Below are 14930 nucleotides of genomic sequence, written 5' to 3'. Positions count from 1 at the left end.
TTCCTTTCTATATCAGGGATACCAGGGACACCTAGTTGCAGACAATCAAAACAACTCTAGCTATTTTTTTTCTGCTGTTTACAAGTTTATTTATTTTTATTTTTTTAAAAAATCTGTTAGGAGGTACCAGGGATTGAACCCTGGACCTTGTGCATGGGAAGCAGGCACTCAGTCCCTGTGCTACACCTGCTCCCCAAAGAAGTTTATTTCTGAGTTGCAAAGATTATTTCCCCTTCCCCATGTTTTTAGAATTTCCTGTATTTCCCCATTCAATCTGGGCTGCCATAACCAGATGAAAGAATGGGGACCTTCTTTTTCTTGCATCTGTAGTGGAAACCTTAGCAGCAGGCATTAACTGTTCCAGGTCTGTCAGAGATGCATAATTCCAGCTTTTCCAATCAGAAAGATATTTAATACAGGAATTGCCTTGATTCGGCTCTAGGCTGGGTTTCCAGGCCTGATTCCCAGAACAGCACCAAAGAATTGGCCCAGCAAGGGAACTTTTTACCTCTTTTCCCCGAAACAAGAAGCTGCTGCCCTCTGATTCCAGAATTTCCCACTTTAGCTGTGGTCCAGGATCAGGAAACTATCACTACATCTATTTCTCCCCAAACACAACATCTTTAATTACCATCTGGGGATGAAGAAGTTGTTGCCAGAATTATTGATATAACCATTGAAACAGATGCCTTACATGCCACTGTCTCTCTTCCCACTTACCTATGTTTTGAATTCAAGTCTCAGGGGGAGTGAACTGAAGTGAGTGACCTCAAGAGGGATTAAAGTCAATTCACGGGCACGGAAAATGGTTTGGACAGTGTTTTTAGTTTCCTAGGCTGCCGAAACCAGATATCACAAAATGGTTTGGCTTAAAAACGGGAATGTATTAGCTTACAATTTTAAGGCACAGAAAAATGTCCAAATCAAGGCATCATCAGGCAATGCTTTCTTTCTGAAGACCAGCTGCCAGCAATCCTTGACTTCTCCTCCACACGGCAAGGGACATGGTGACGTCTGCTGGTCTCCCCCTTCTCTTCTAGGTTTCATTGCTTGCAGCTTCTTGCTCCCCGGGGCTTTCTCTCTCTCTCTGCTCATGTCGTCCTGAATGAAGGTGGGCCACTCCTTAACTGAAGTGGCCTCATCACAAGATCCTATTTACAATGAGTCTGCTCCCATAGGAATGGATTACTTTAAGAACATGCTTTTCTGGGAGCACATACAGTTTCTAACAGCTGCAGCCAGATCATCAGAGACATGGAAGGAGCAGAGTGGGATGATTAGTGATAAAGCAACCTGAGGAAGAGGGATGTGATTTGTGTCTCATGTGAATGCTTACCTCAGAAGAGGTTCTCAATGATCAGAAGGACAATATGACCCATTCTGTGAAGACCGATCTATCTTTTTTCCCAGCCACCTCAGCTCTTTCTCAATGGGCCCACGTTCAAAGTGGCTATGGCCGCACAGATGGAGGTTACACGTGGGCTCGGCGACATGGATTTTTCCCTCACCCCGGCTGATCAGCATCCATTCTGTGCCTAAGAGCTGAGTCCAATAGTTGGTTTTACTGTAATAGTCTCTTATTCTGAAGATGGATTTGTCTTGCTAACGTCCTGGTTTGTCTTTTGTGGACCCCACAAAATTGCGTTCTTAAGTTAACCCATTCCTGTTACTGTAAACACAACTATTTCCAATCGAAGTGCCCATCTGTATTGGGACTACAAAGGAGAAACATGTTTCTCAGTGAGAAGGTGGTTTATTTCGAGTGTACAAGCAAGAAACTGGGGGAATCTTCCCCAAACCAGTTCAAAGAGAGAATGGGGACCAGGATTTTTATAGGCAAGGGAGAGGGGTAGGGGAGAAGAAAAACAAGTGATGCCAGGGGTCTTGTGAGGAGTGTATATGCAATTTCTCAGTCTTGTGTCATCTCAAGCACATCAAACCTATCCTTGGTTTCAGTGACTCTTTTATTTTTTTTGAGATACCAGTGATTGGACCTGGGACCTCATACATGCAAAGCAGGCACTCAAGCACTGCGCGATGCCCACTCTGCTTCAGCGGCTAGTTAACCACAGTTTAGCAAGGTCTTCATGACTCCTTTCTCAGCCGACTGCTCAAGGATATCAAGCTTTTTTGTCTCCAAGGAAAGTTAGAGATTCACTGCGTCATAAGGTGCTCCTGACACTAATCTGTGGTTTTGCTTTGAGACATTATCTTATTCCTGTAAGCAAAACCAAGGAGGTCTGGTTACTATCCTTCAGGGACTAAGTGCAAAGAGTAAACTTCTAAAATTAGATGAACAGAAAACCAGCTCAATCCGTGTATTAGAATTTTCAGAGCTGCTTAGTCGAAGACATTTTTAGTAAGCACATTTTCCAGCTATCAAATCCCTCCCTTGTGTTTATATTCATCTTATTCTTAAGAAGATATGCTTCATAAGTATTCCCCATAGAAGGAAAACGCGTGAAGGTCTCATCTTCTCTAGTTCTGCTGATTAGGGTTGAAGAAAAATTTTATATCGTTATGGTGAATGCCCTAGACATAAACTCACAAAGACAATAAAGGTAACAAAGGTAACAACAGGACAAGCATACAGCAAGCAAAATAAAGGCAGTACTTAAGACAACCAAGTTTTTTGCCGAGACTTTAACATGTTCAGTATCCCTCTGCATATGATCCAGTATGGAGGAGATATTAGCATATTTATCAGGTATGTAGATACAGAACTTCATGCCAATGAATTCACACGTTTCTCATTGAGCTGCAGTTAATATATCTAAGTTCCAGGTTTGCAATACCATACATGTTGTCTTTCCATGGGAGCAGGCCATAATGCCAATTGTATTTGTTTAGGTTCTCCTCACATTACTCTGACAATTATTGCTCCACTGGGTATATCCTTCACACAGCCAGCATGTTGCAACACAATTGGTCCTTGAGAGAACAGGAAGGTGAGCTGCAGCGTTCCAGAGCTAGTCTGGAGGCAATGTCAAGCCATCCCTGGCTGGCAGAGCTGCAGAAGTCCAAAGGAGTAACGTACTTCCATCTACTTCAGAAGCATGCTCAGGAAATGTGACAGATACTTTTTTTTTTTAGGGGCCCTATTGCCTGTAAATGCAGTGTAGATGGGGCCTTTTGATTAGATCCAGTTAAGGGACCTTGATTAGATCACTTGATTAGACCACTTTTTTTGAAAAAGATTTATTTTATTTATTTATTTCTCCCCACCCCCTTGTTGTTTTTCATTTGCTGAGTCTGTTCTTCTTCCTTATTTCTTTAGAAGGCACCAGGAGCTGAACCCAGGACCTCGATATAGGCGGGAGATGCCTAATTGCTTCAACCACCTCTGCTCCCTGCTTTGTTGTGTCTCTCATTCTGTTTTTTCTCCCCATGTCTCTTGTTGCATCATCTTGTTGTATCAGCTCACTGTGCCTGGCTCTTATGCCAGCTCGCTGTCTTCTTTAGGAGACCCAGGATCCAAACCAGTGACGTCCCATGTGGTAGGTAGGAGCCCAGTTGCCTGAGTCACATCCACTTCCCTGATTAGACCATTTTTGAATAAACTATGTCAAGGAGGCTTGACTCAGGTTGGGTCTTCGCCCTCTTGCTAGGTCTTATATAAGCTGAGAACATGGACAACCACCATTATGACCCTGCCATGTGAAAGAGAGGACTGCAGGAAGAGAGAAAAGCCCCAAGAGGCTGAGAGAGGTCCCAGAGTCTGGAATCAGTGAGGACAGAGGAAAGAGGTCCCTGAGGGGCTGAGCCCATGAAACAGATCAAGGCTGACAAGACAAGCCCTGCCCTATGCCTGATTGCCAACATCTGAACTCCAGGAGAAGACAGAGCAGCCAAGGCTGAAAGAGGAGGCCTAGAAAGAGACAGGCTGTATGCCTGATAGCCCACAGCTGAGCTCTGGGACATGGTGCTCCTTGAGGGTAAGGCAGGAACCTTGGTTGCCATCTTGCCTTGCCAAATGGCAGGATGCCAAGATCACCAGTAGCTGACTTTGGTGAGAAAGCATGTCTGCTGATGCCTTGATTTGGACATTTCATGACCTTGGAAGAGTAATATTTTCCCCAACTAAATCCCCTTTATAAAAACAACCCATTTCTGGTACTTTGCACTGGCAGCCCTGTGGCAAACTAATACACCTACCCTAATCGGTCTTTACCAGCCTCTATGGACTTACTAAATGAACTATATCCCATTATAGCATCATACTCCAAATTACTTCTAGCCACCACTGTGGTATTTTTTCTAGAAAACATATAACCCTGGTCTCATCAAGAAAAAACATCAGATAAACCCAAATTGATGAATATTCTACAAAATACCTGATCAGTACTCTTCAAAAGTGTTGAGATTATGAAAAAGAAGGAAAGAAAGAAACTGTCACAGACTGAGGGGAGGAGACATGACAGCTAAACTTGATGTGTAATATCCTTTACTGTTTTCAGCAGTGACTATTCTCCTTTGTGCTGCTTCTAGTTTTGACTTCATTTCTGGAATATTTTATTTTTTCTTTTATTCTTTCCTGAACTTTGCCAGCTTGCTTTTTGTATCCTTCTGTCTTCTCACCATCTTTCTTGAACTTTGTTTCTTTAAGTTAAAAAAATCCATGGCAAAATATTTGGATACAGTTTTCATCTTTTCATTGGAACACATTTTTAAAACCTTTTTCTATTAGAGAAGTTGTAGGTTGACAGAAAAATCATACAGAACATACAGAGTTCTCATATACCTCCCTCACATGTAGTTTTTCCTGTTATTACCACTTTGCTTTAGGGTGGTACCTTTGATGAAACAATATTATTATAATTATACTATTAGCTATAACCCATAATTTACATTAGGGTTCACTGTGCTGTACAGCCCTATGTTTAAAAATTTTTTAAAAATTCTAATAACATACACATACCCTAAAGTTTTCTATTTTAACTATATCAAATAAGTAATTTCAGTGCTGTGAATTACATTCACATTGTTGTGCTACCATCACCACCACCCATCACCAAAACTTGTCAATCATCCCAAACAGAAACTCTGTACCATGCAAGCATGAAATCCCCTTTCTCTTGAATGAGCATATTCATCTCTTTCCTTAGATTTGGGAAGTTTATTTCTTTGAATATTCTTTCTTCCCCTTTCTCTCTTCTCCTTTTGTAAAACCCATAATACATATATTAGTATTCTTGATGGTGTCCCACATATCTTTTAAGTTCTGTTCCTTTTTTTTTTTTCCTTTTTTTCTTTATGTTTCTCATCCCAAATCATTTCAACTGTCTTGTCTTCAATTTAACGGATCATTTCTTCTGCTCCCTCCAATCTACTATTGAAACCCTCTAGGGAATTTTTTCATTTCACTTATTGTAGTCTTTAAAGCCAATATTTCTGTTGTCTCTGCTTTACAATTTCTCTCTCTTTACTGAGATTCTCATATTTTTCATTCATTGTTTTCCTGATATCCTTTAGATCTCTCTCTGCATTTTCCTTTACCTCCTTGAGCATATTGAAGATCATTGAAAAAAAAAATCTTTGTCCTGTATGTTCAAAGTCTGGTCTTCTTTATTGATGATTTCTTGATTTTTATCTTGTTCCTTTGGATGGCCATCACTTCCTGCTTCTTTATTTGTTTTGTAATCTTTTGTTGCACACTGTACATGTCAATATTCTAAAGTGTTAACTCTGGGATTTAGTCCTTCAGCTGCCTGTTCCTTAAGTTTGTATCCAGTTATTGGTATGCTATTTCCTTGAGCACTAGGAGCTATCAATAATAAACAAACTTATTCAAAAAACACCTTTCGCAGTGTTTGCAAATTTGCTGTGCATTGGCTTGTGCTTTCCTTTAGAGTTTAGCTCTCCTACCAAGATCAGCCTGAGGTGAATGTGAAGTGCAAGAACTTCTCTGTCTTTTCTGAACCTTGTCTTGTGCCCTAGGAAGTACCCCATACACTAGAACTTGAGTGTTCCCTCTACTTCCTATGAAATAGACTTTCTCCCCTCAGAGGTATGCTAATGTATGACTTATAGCAGGTAATCCTTTGCCCCAGGCAGCTTTGACTTAATTGTTTCTTACACTGCTTTAGCTGTCTGCAAGCTGCTTTGGCCTGCAGAGCAAGTTCTGAGAGTATGAGCCAGAGATGAGTTTTTCAAAATGTGAATTTTCTTGCCTTTACTTTTCCCCATTCACTGGATATAGGAAGGTGTGGGGCTTTTCATAATGTAAAGTTTTTTCTCCCCCCATTGCCACAGGGTATAACAGTTTGGGTTCTCCAGGAAGCAGTGTCTGAGGTGGAGGTTAGTGCTCAGGACGTTTGTTATGGAGTGCCCCTGGGATCAGTATCTGTGGGAGGGTGGGGCAGGAAGCAGGGTTGCGTAGCAGGAGTCATGAGGCCAGTCAGCCTCAGTTGACCCAATGGGGGCGTTCTGGAGCTGAAAGAACACATTGGGGTTGCCCTGTGTTCAGCTGAAAGGGTGGGCTTTTATGTCTTTGCTTCCCTCAGTTACTGGATATGGGTTACACACAGAAGGGCGTGGCTTGGGGTGAGGCAGGTTTCTTCAGCTGATGAAATAGGTGAAGGGGTTGACAACAGAAGGCTGTTTTTTTAAAGCACCCCCAGCAGCTGGTACAACAAGTCGTTCCTTCAAAGGCATACTGCCCTCCCAGGGAAAGACTATTACCTACAAACATAGCTTGTTACTGTGATGGCTCCTTTACTCTGACTTCTGTTTCTTTAATCAAATTAGGTCTAGGGAAGCTCACTCTGTAAATGTAGGTTGTGTGGTAGGTTGAATTATGTATTCTAGAAAAATACGTGTTCTTAATCCCATTCTTGTAGGTGTGAACCCACTGTAAATAGGAACCTTGGAAGATGTTTTTAGTTAAGGTATAGCCAACTGAATCAGGTCTTGATCCTATTACTGTGGCCTTATTAAAAAAGGCCATGGGATGAGGACTGGAAGTCAACAGAACCTGGACTAGAAAGGAGAAGACATCACTATGTGTGCTGCTATGTGACAGAAAAGTTCAAGGACCAAGGATCGCTGGCGGTCAGCCCTAGAAAGTCACAGTCTTCAGGCAGAAAGCATCATCTTGCTGACACCTCGATTTTGGACTTCTAACCTCAAAACCATGAGCCAATAAATTTCTGTTGTTTACACTAAATTACTGTATGGCATTTGTCTCAGCAGCCAGGCAAACTAAGATAGGTGGTCTGTTTCCACTGTTGCAAACAAGGAATTCCAGTTTTCCACCCAAATGTGTGCCCTCATCTTGCTGAGGACACCCCTGTAAAGGTCCCGGTATTTGGAGATTTTGTAGTTCAAAGTTTTAAGTGTTTCCTGGTTTTCTGTGATATGGTGATTGTGTTTCTGTTTTCCATCTCCATGATACTCTTAGATGATTTCCAAGAGGAGAAGATGGAAAGCTAACTCATAACACCATATTCAAACTGCTTTCTCACTTTTCCTGAAGAATCACCTTCTATCACCTTCCTCTCCTGTCTCAGGAGGTCAGGCAGGGTCACATCTTCTCTTGCTCCCTTAGCACCATTCTCTCTGCTTCTCACGCTTTGAAATACATGCTGTTGCCTGCAGGTACACAATATTACCACTCAATGTGGCTATTGCCCTCTGGGCCTTGTCCACTCTCCTAGATGGTTTTGACTTTTACTCGTCACTCCAATCCTGGTGCGCACTGTTCATAGTGAACTCTACTCTGCAGACCTCCCTCCATCTCCTCCCCATTGTATCCATAGCCAACCTCCCCTGGCTCTATCAGGTTCAATCACTTCTCTTATGATGCAATTTTGAGACTCTTTGGCAGTCTGGGGTGGATTTCAGGTTATCATTGTTCTTTTTCAAACTGGATGCTGAAAAGAAACAATACTGTAGTCCTCATCAGTGGCCTGAGATGGCCAGAGTCTTTCACCTGCAGTGCTTTGACCTGTGGTCACCCTGTGATGAGGATATAGAGGCCCTTCAAAACTCTGAAAATTTGATCAATACAGTCAACACAAATGGTAAGAAACAGGGTACCTTCTGGGCTAAATGCAAACCAAAGAGATGACATTAACAAATCTAAATAAATCATGTGACCAAGAGGAAAGGAGATGTGTGCATAGACACAGAGCAAAACGGGAGTCAGAGAGAAGAAAGTTGACAGTGTTTGTCTGATACATTCCAGCAGACTGGGACACTGTATGCGGCTGACACGAGTAATGGAGTCACTGGAGAGCTGACTTACTTGGGCAGGGATAGTACCTCACATCCTGGGTGAAATATCCTCTAATATTAGCTGCATCCATTTGATCTGATTCCGTGCTCACCAAACAATGTTTAGATTGATAATTTTACTTTCTGGTTCCCTAATATTGGAAAGGAGGGTGTTCTGGTGGAAAACAAGAGAATTCCATCACTGGAATGGTATACCCTGTACTGGTGATGGATGCACTGGTGTCTGGTTAATATGTCAGTCCATTGTAAGTTGAGAAGTATGAACCATTCCCTGCCAGAATGGTCACTTTGTCATCATGGACAGTTGCCACTCCTATCTATTTCCCATTTTTGCTTACCAATAGAAATTTATATATTTGTTCAAGGAAACATGACCTGAGCTAAAAATACTCACCTCCCTTGGCTCTCACAGCTGGCGTAGCCATGCACCATAGTTCTGACCGACAATGCAACGTTGGTGGACGTTCCTAGAGTGTGGCTTTTTTTCTGAACAACAAAGGTAAAGACTTGCTAAGAGCCAATGCTTTTGTCCTTCCGTCTTCTTTCTATATAGAACATGAAACTATGTGAGGCCTGGGAGTGCAGCAGCCATTTTGTGACCATAGATGAAAAAGTCCTACCAAGGATGTCAGAGAAGACAATGGAAGATGGCTCTGTGATAGCATGGGAGAGCAGCTGCACTAGCTCTGAATTGGCAGAAAAATAAATCCTATCTTTTTAAGTCAAAGTTGGTAGAACTTTGATTATTTGCAGCAGAATACATTCTTCATTGAAAAAAGGTATTAAGTAGAGTTTCTAAGTGAGCGAAGCTGAGCACAAAACCCCTAGAATGTGGTTATTCACAAGGTAATGCATCTCTGTGGCTCTTTGCTGGTTATCTCCCTGGGGATTACTCTCAAGTTTCTTCTTCTTCTTTTTTTAACCATAAATAGAATCCACATACTTTGTGAAGATTCAGATGAAATACTACATTATAAAGAATAAAGAGGGAAGCGGACTCGGCCCAATGTATAGGGTGTCCGCCTACCACATGGGAGGTCTGCGGTTCAAACCCCGGGCCTCCTTGACCCGTGTGGAGCTGGCCCACGCACAGTGCTGATGTGTGCAAGGAGTGCCCTGCCATGCAGGGGTGTCCCCCGTGTAGGGAGAGCCACCCAGTGCGAAAGAAAGTGCAGCCTGCCCAAGAGTGGCGCCACCCACACGGAGAGCTGACACAGCAAGATGATGCAAGAAAAAGAAACAGATTCCCGGTGCCACTGATAAGGATAGAAGTGGTCACAGAAGAACACACAGCAAATGGACACAGAGAGCAGAGAACTCAGGGGAGGGGGGGAGGAGAAATAAATAAAAAATAAATCTTTAAAAAAAAAATAAAGTCTTTGATAAACTTTCTTGAAATCTTCTGATTATTGACTAAGAAGAAATTCCTAGAAGTAGAATTGCTGCTCCAAAGGGTATCAAAGGGTATACAAGCATCTGTGGGTCTCAATATATGCCCTCCTGCCCCAGATCACTCTGTTTCCCACTTTTTGGTCCCTTGTCCTCTGCATTACAAGGAATTTCTGGAGATGGCCATGGCTCTAGACTGACATGCCTGCTACACATGCAAGCTCTCTAGTTTCATATGGACCTCAATGTTGCTCAACTGTGTTTGATCACCTTTTTTTCTCTAATTCATGTCCCATAGCAGTTATCCCAGTTTTCACCATATTTCATAACCTCCCAATCCCACCTTTCTGGAAATTCTTGCAGACTATGCCTCTACTTGCCCCATTGCTGGGAAGAGAGAGGTCATCAGGAATGAGCTTCCCTATAATTCTCTTCTCTTCATTTCTAAGTATCTATAGGGGAATTTGTAGCCAAAGATCATGGGAGGTTTCCTTCTTTGTAGTTCTCAAGTTAGTATCTTTTATAAAGCAATCTGTAAAAGGTTCAGCTTTCTAAGAGAGACAATAGTCAGAATGCATTTTCTTAAAATCCCTTCATTTTCTGATAAAGATTGCATTAAGTAATAATCAGGTATCACCTTCAGTGGCTTTCTGCCTCTTTGTTGAAGAGGCTTCTCTTTCTGCATGGATGACCCATTTCAGTACTCCAGTATTCTACCTTCTGCCCCTCTGTCTCAGGAGAGGTAGACAAAAAGTTTTAATCTATGGGGAACTCTGTGGATATAACCTGGTCTCTGTTTTTCTCCATGGACCTGCATCCCATTTGTTATGCCCAAGTTGATTGACCATGATGACAATAGATTTCATTATCACTGTTCTCATTAGGGGAACTGGGAAAGGTGCTTCTTCAGTTCTCTAGCAGGTACTGTAAAGCAGCTAGCTTGCAAAGTTTTCTAATGAACCAACATAAGACATCAAGACTAAAGAACGTTTTGTGCCCTTTTCTCTTCTCTTGATTTAAATGACATGACGTTCTCTTGAGAAGAGGACATTTTAGGCCTCAGGGTACTAGCTTTCTTAGTGGAGGTCTTCAACATCCATAAACTCACAGGTGAAGGAAAAGTAATTGGCAAATGGCCAAGAACCACCCTTAACCCTGCCACATCCACAGGGTTGTCCAAGTGTCCCTGCACATCAACCCTTCTGCCTTTCTCCCTGGATAAAAGGAAAGGAAGATCTGGGTCCAAATCTTCCCACATCCTGTAGTGTGTAACACTTGGTCCCTTTAATTAATTTTTCAGTTTCTCCACATAATATAAAAATTCCCTCTCCGGGAGCTCTTGCCTTATCAGTTAGAAACCTGCTCTCATCTCCTATCCTGGTTCTCTACTTTTCTAAAAAAGATTTTATTTATTTCCACCCTCACCCCCACCCCATTGTCTGCTCTCTGTGTCTATTTGCTGTGTGTTCTTCTGTGTCTGCATGTATTCTCATTAGGTGACTCCAGGAACTGCTCCTGGGACCTTCGGAGTGGGAGAGAGGTGATCATTCTCTTACACCACCTCAGCTCCCTGATCTGCTGCATCTCTTAGTATCTGTCCTCTGTGTCGTTTTTGTTGTTGTTGCGTCATCTTGCTGCACCAGCTCTCTGTGTGGGCCAGCACTCTGCATGGGGCATCCCACCACATGGGCCAGCTTGCCTTCACCAGGAGGCCCTGGGTATCGAACTCTGGACCTCCTATATGATAGATAGGAGCCCAATTGCTTGAGCCACATCCACTTCCCTCTCTACTTTTCTCAATCAGATTTTTCCAACAATTAGTACCCACTTTAGACTCCACACTTCTCCCACCTCCTCTCTATTATCTTTGTCTGGCTTAGCCTCTGTACTCTCCTGAATATATACCATTTGAAGTCACTGCTGACTTAGAATTTGTCAATGTGATGTCTTTTTTCATTAGTACTTGCTCTCTTAACCGTGTCTTCAGCATTTGGCATTTCAGCTGCACCCCCTTCTACAGCTCGACTATGGTAACTCATGCCAACGTAGACTTGGAGAGGACAGCCATTCCCTTTCTCTTCCCCCACACCCACCCCACCCCTCTTTCTCCATCTCCTTTGCTGGCTTCTCATTTCTCCTCCTGTAAAGAGTTGATATTCTCCCAAGGTTTAGTCTGCATCTCCCAAGGTGTAGTCTGTGTCTTGAGCTGCCTTCTGTCTCTATTCTAGTTTGAAGAGCTCAGCTGCTTGTTTAGCTTCTTAGGCATCTCTGTGGGGATAATTCCCCCATCTGTGCATATGTGGTGTGTGTATGTATTCTATGTATGGGGTCAGAGTGCTCTTATTTACTCCATTCCAGCTACACCAGCATCCTGCTCCAAAAACAAACCAAGGATTCTCTCACCTCAGGAGCTTTGTACTTGCTGGAAAGTTCTTCCCCCCCAGCTATCTGCATAGCTCCCTCCCTCACCTCTTCAGGTCTCAGTTCAAAAGTCACCTTGCCAACAAAGGCCTCCTGACCTACCTGTGTAAAGGAGCAATCCATCCACTTATCTTTTAAATTTTTTCTCCATAGCACACATTAGCACTTGACACAGGCACTTAGTTGTTTCTTTTTTTTTTTTTTAAAGATTTATTTATTTCTCTCCTCTTCCCCCCCACCCCAGTTGTCTGTTCTCTGTGTCTATTTGCTGCATGTTCTTTTTTGTCCACTTCTGTTGTCAGTGGCACGGGAATCTGTTTCTATTTGTTGAGTCATCTTGTGTGTCAGTTCTCCGTGTGTGCGGCGCCATTCCTGGGCAGGCTGCACTTTCTTTCGCGCTGGGCAGCTCTCCTTATGGGGTGCACTCCTTGCGTGTGGGGCTCCCCTACGCAGGAACACCCCTGAGTGGCACGGCACTCCTTGCGCACATCAGCACTGTGCATGGGCCAGCTCCACATGGGTCAAGGAGGTCCCAGGTTTGAACTATGGACCTCCCATGTGGTAGGCGGACGCCCTAATGACTGGGCCAAGTCTGCTTTCCCTTAGTTGTTTCTTTATTGTCATCTCCACAAACAAGAATAGAAACTCCAAGTGATCAAGGACTTTGTCTATCTATTAGGCATGGATAGGTATTTGTTGAATAAGTGAGTCCTCACTAATACCTGGTATTAATTAGTTGCAAGTAACAGGATCCACTCTCCCCCACTGAAGGATAAAGGGTTTTAGTAAGGGTATTAGACAATAGAAGCAAGGAGATTGGAAAAACAGACTCAAGAATGCACTTCCAGGAATGGTTCCTGTATCACACTGAAGAACTGCCTCTGCCGCAATCAGGAACGTCAATATCAGGAGGCTGCCACTGTGGCTGCAGGTCCCACGTGTACCCACACAGCCACCATTTGCAACGGGAGTCCTGTACTTTACCTCGTTCCCCACATAACTTAGGCCAAATCTAAGTTTCCTGTGACTGCGTGTGATTAGTGGAACCTAAATTCAACATCCATACCTTAATAACAAGGAGACTTGGAAATATGGGTCCCCATTCGCCTATATAAGGGGGGCAGTATTTACACAGTGGAGAGGTGTTCAGGAGATTTTGGGGAAGCAGTTGTGGCTCAACTGATGGAGCGTTCGCCTACCATATGGAGGGCCCAGAGTTTGATACCCAGACCGCCCAGGTGGAGGCGAGGGGTGAGGCCTGCCCACTGCCTTCAGACACCAGCTGGCACACCTGTGAGCCACACGCTGCAGCCAGCAGGGTGGCCTGGAGTGAGCGCTGACTCCAAATAAGGGGATCTTGAGTTCAAAATCAGCACCTGCACTTACTAGCTGTGTGATTGTGAACCAGCTCCTCAACCGCTCTAAGCCTTCATTTCCTTCTTAGGCGAAAACATCTGACAGAGAGTCGCCTGTAGTCGATGTTATCTATTGTACCACGAATCCATAAAAGGAATCTCATTAATACATTAAATGTAGTCTTTTCAAAAATTTTTTAATGATATGCAAAATGCTCTTGATAAAAAGCCTCAGTGAAAGCTACATATAGACTAAGTAAACATTAGCTTAAAAAATGTTTTTAAATTGGCTAAGACCGAAGAGAAATATATCAAAATGAGGGATGATAGAGTTCTAATTATCTTTTTTATACTTTACTGTGTTTTCACATTTTTCTCCGATGAGCACAAAATTACTTTTACAATCTTTAAAATATGTTTTATAGAAACAAAAAGCTCAGAGTGACTCAGCAGTGGCAAGGCTGCCAAGAAAGCTAATGCTACCTTTGGCTGCTTTAGTAGAAATAGAGCATCCAGAATTGGGCGGTGATGGGCCCGTGGCGCTGGGCACTTGGGGAGCCCCCCTCGGATCGGGGTTTTGTTTTGCTCTGGGCATAGGTGACCATGGGGACGCTCAACGTGGTGGTGGGACAAAGATGTAGCAGGTTTGCGAAAGCAGGGAGGGCTCGGGATTGGGAGAGGCAGAGGGGCAGTCCAGGGGGTGGGTGGGCAGCAGGCGTGAGAGCGTGAGCCAGAGAGGGGTCCGCGAGAGGAGAGGGCTTCCTTGGAGACCACCTGGCCTTCGGCAGATCGCCTGCTCTCCTCCAGCCCCAGCACCACTTCTGTCTTCTGGGAACTGCCCCTCTCTCCACACCAAGCACGAGGCTGAGGTGGGAGCTGGTCTTCTTAGACGCCCGCCCGCTCCCCGGCCCTGGCCCCGGGTTGGCCCTGGCCGCAAACAAGCTCAGCCGACAGGTGGCCTTCCCTGCAGTGTGCAGCCCGAGCTGGGGACCCGGAATCCCTCCCTCCCCGGGGCCCGGTCGGCTGTGACCTGCGGTGGTCTTGGAGGCTAAGGTTCTGTTCTCCAGAAAGTTTCCTACCCCTGAGAAGGAAATCAGCAAGCAGAGAGGTTGAGGCACGGGAGGGGCACCAGCAGAGCTCTGGCGAGGTCCCAGGGCTCGTGACGTCCCAGCTGGATCCCAGCCCTTCTCAGCGCTTGGCCGTTTACCCTTCCTCTGAGTAGATGAGGTGTCCGAGGATCTTGACAAAGCCTGTCTCTTTTTTCTCCTTAACCTTGCTCTGGGTGAGTTTTTCTCACTTGCAGCCAAAAAGGTCCTGAATAATAAAAAAATGACAGGTATTAATGGCACGGAGGAGCTAAAATGAGAGGCTTTACCGAGAAACCAGGTGGCTGTGGGTCTCAGTGGCAGCCTTTGGCGGCTGCCTTCCAGCTCGTGCTCCCCCTGCTCGCCGCGTCTGCCGATGCCCGGCGGCCCCACTCGCTGACTGTCCGGCGCCCCCTCCCCTCCGCCGGCTCACCTGCCCGCCTGT

General features: G+C 44.2%; 1 non-coding gene across 1 annotated transcript; it reads right to left on the bottom strand.

Annotated features, from left to right (window-relative positions):
- Positions 1-253: 253 nt before the first annotated feature.
- Positions 254-381, bottom strand: LOC111764098 (small nucleolar RNA SNORA31). Its single transcript, XR_002796791.1, has one exon. It is a non-coding gene; the product is annotated as a small nucleolar RNA SNORA31 (small nucleolar RNA).
- Positions 382-14930: the final 14549 nt, after the last annotated feature.

Source organism: Dasypus novemcinctus, chromosome 5 (assembly GCF_030445035.2).
Source record: "Dasypus novemcinctus isolate mDasNov1 chromosome 5, mDasNov1.1.hap2, whole genome shotgun sequence".
NCBI lineage: Eukaryota > Metazoa > Chordata > Mammalia > Cingulata > Dasypodidae > Dasypus > Dasypus novemcinctus.
The sequence above is the reverse complement of the archived record's forward strand: the minus strand, read 5'-3'. Positions and strand labels throughout refer to the sequence as shown.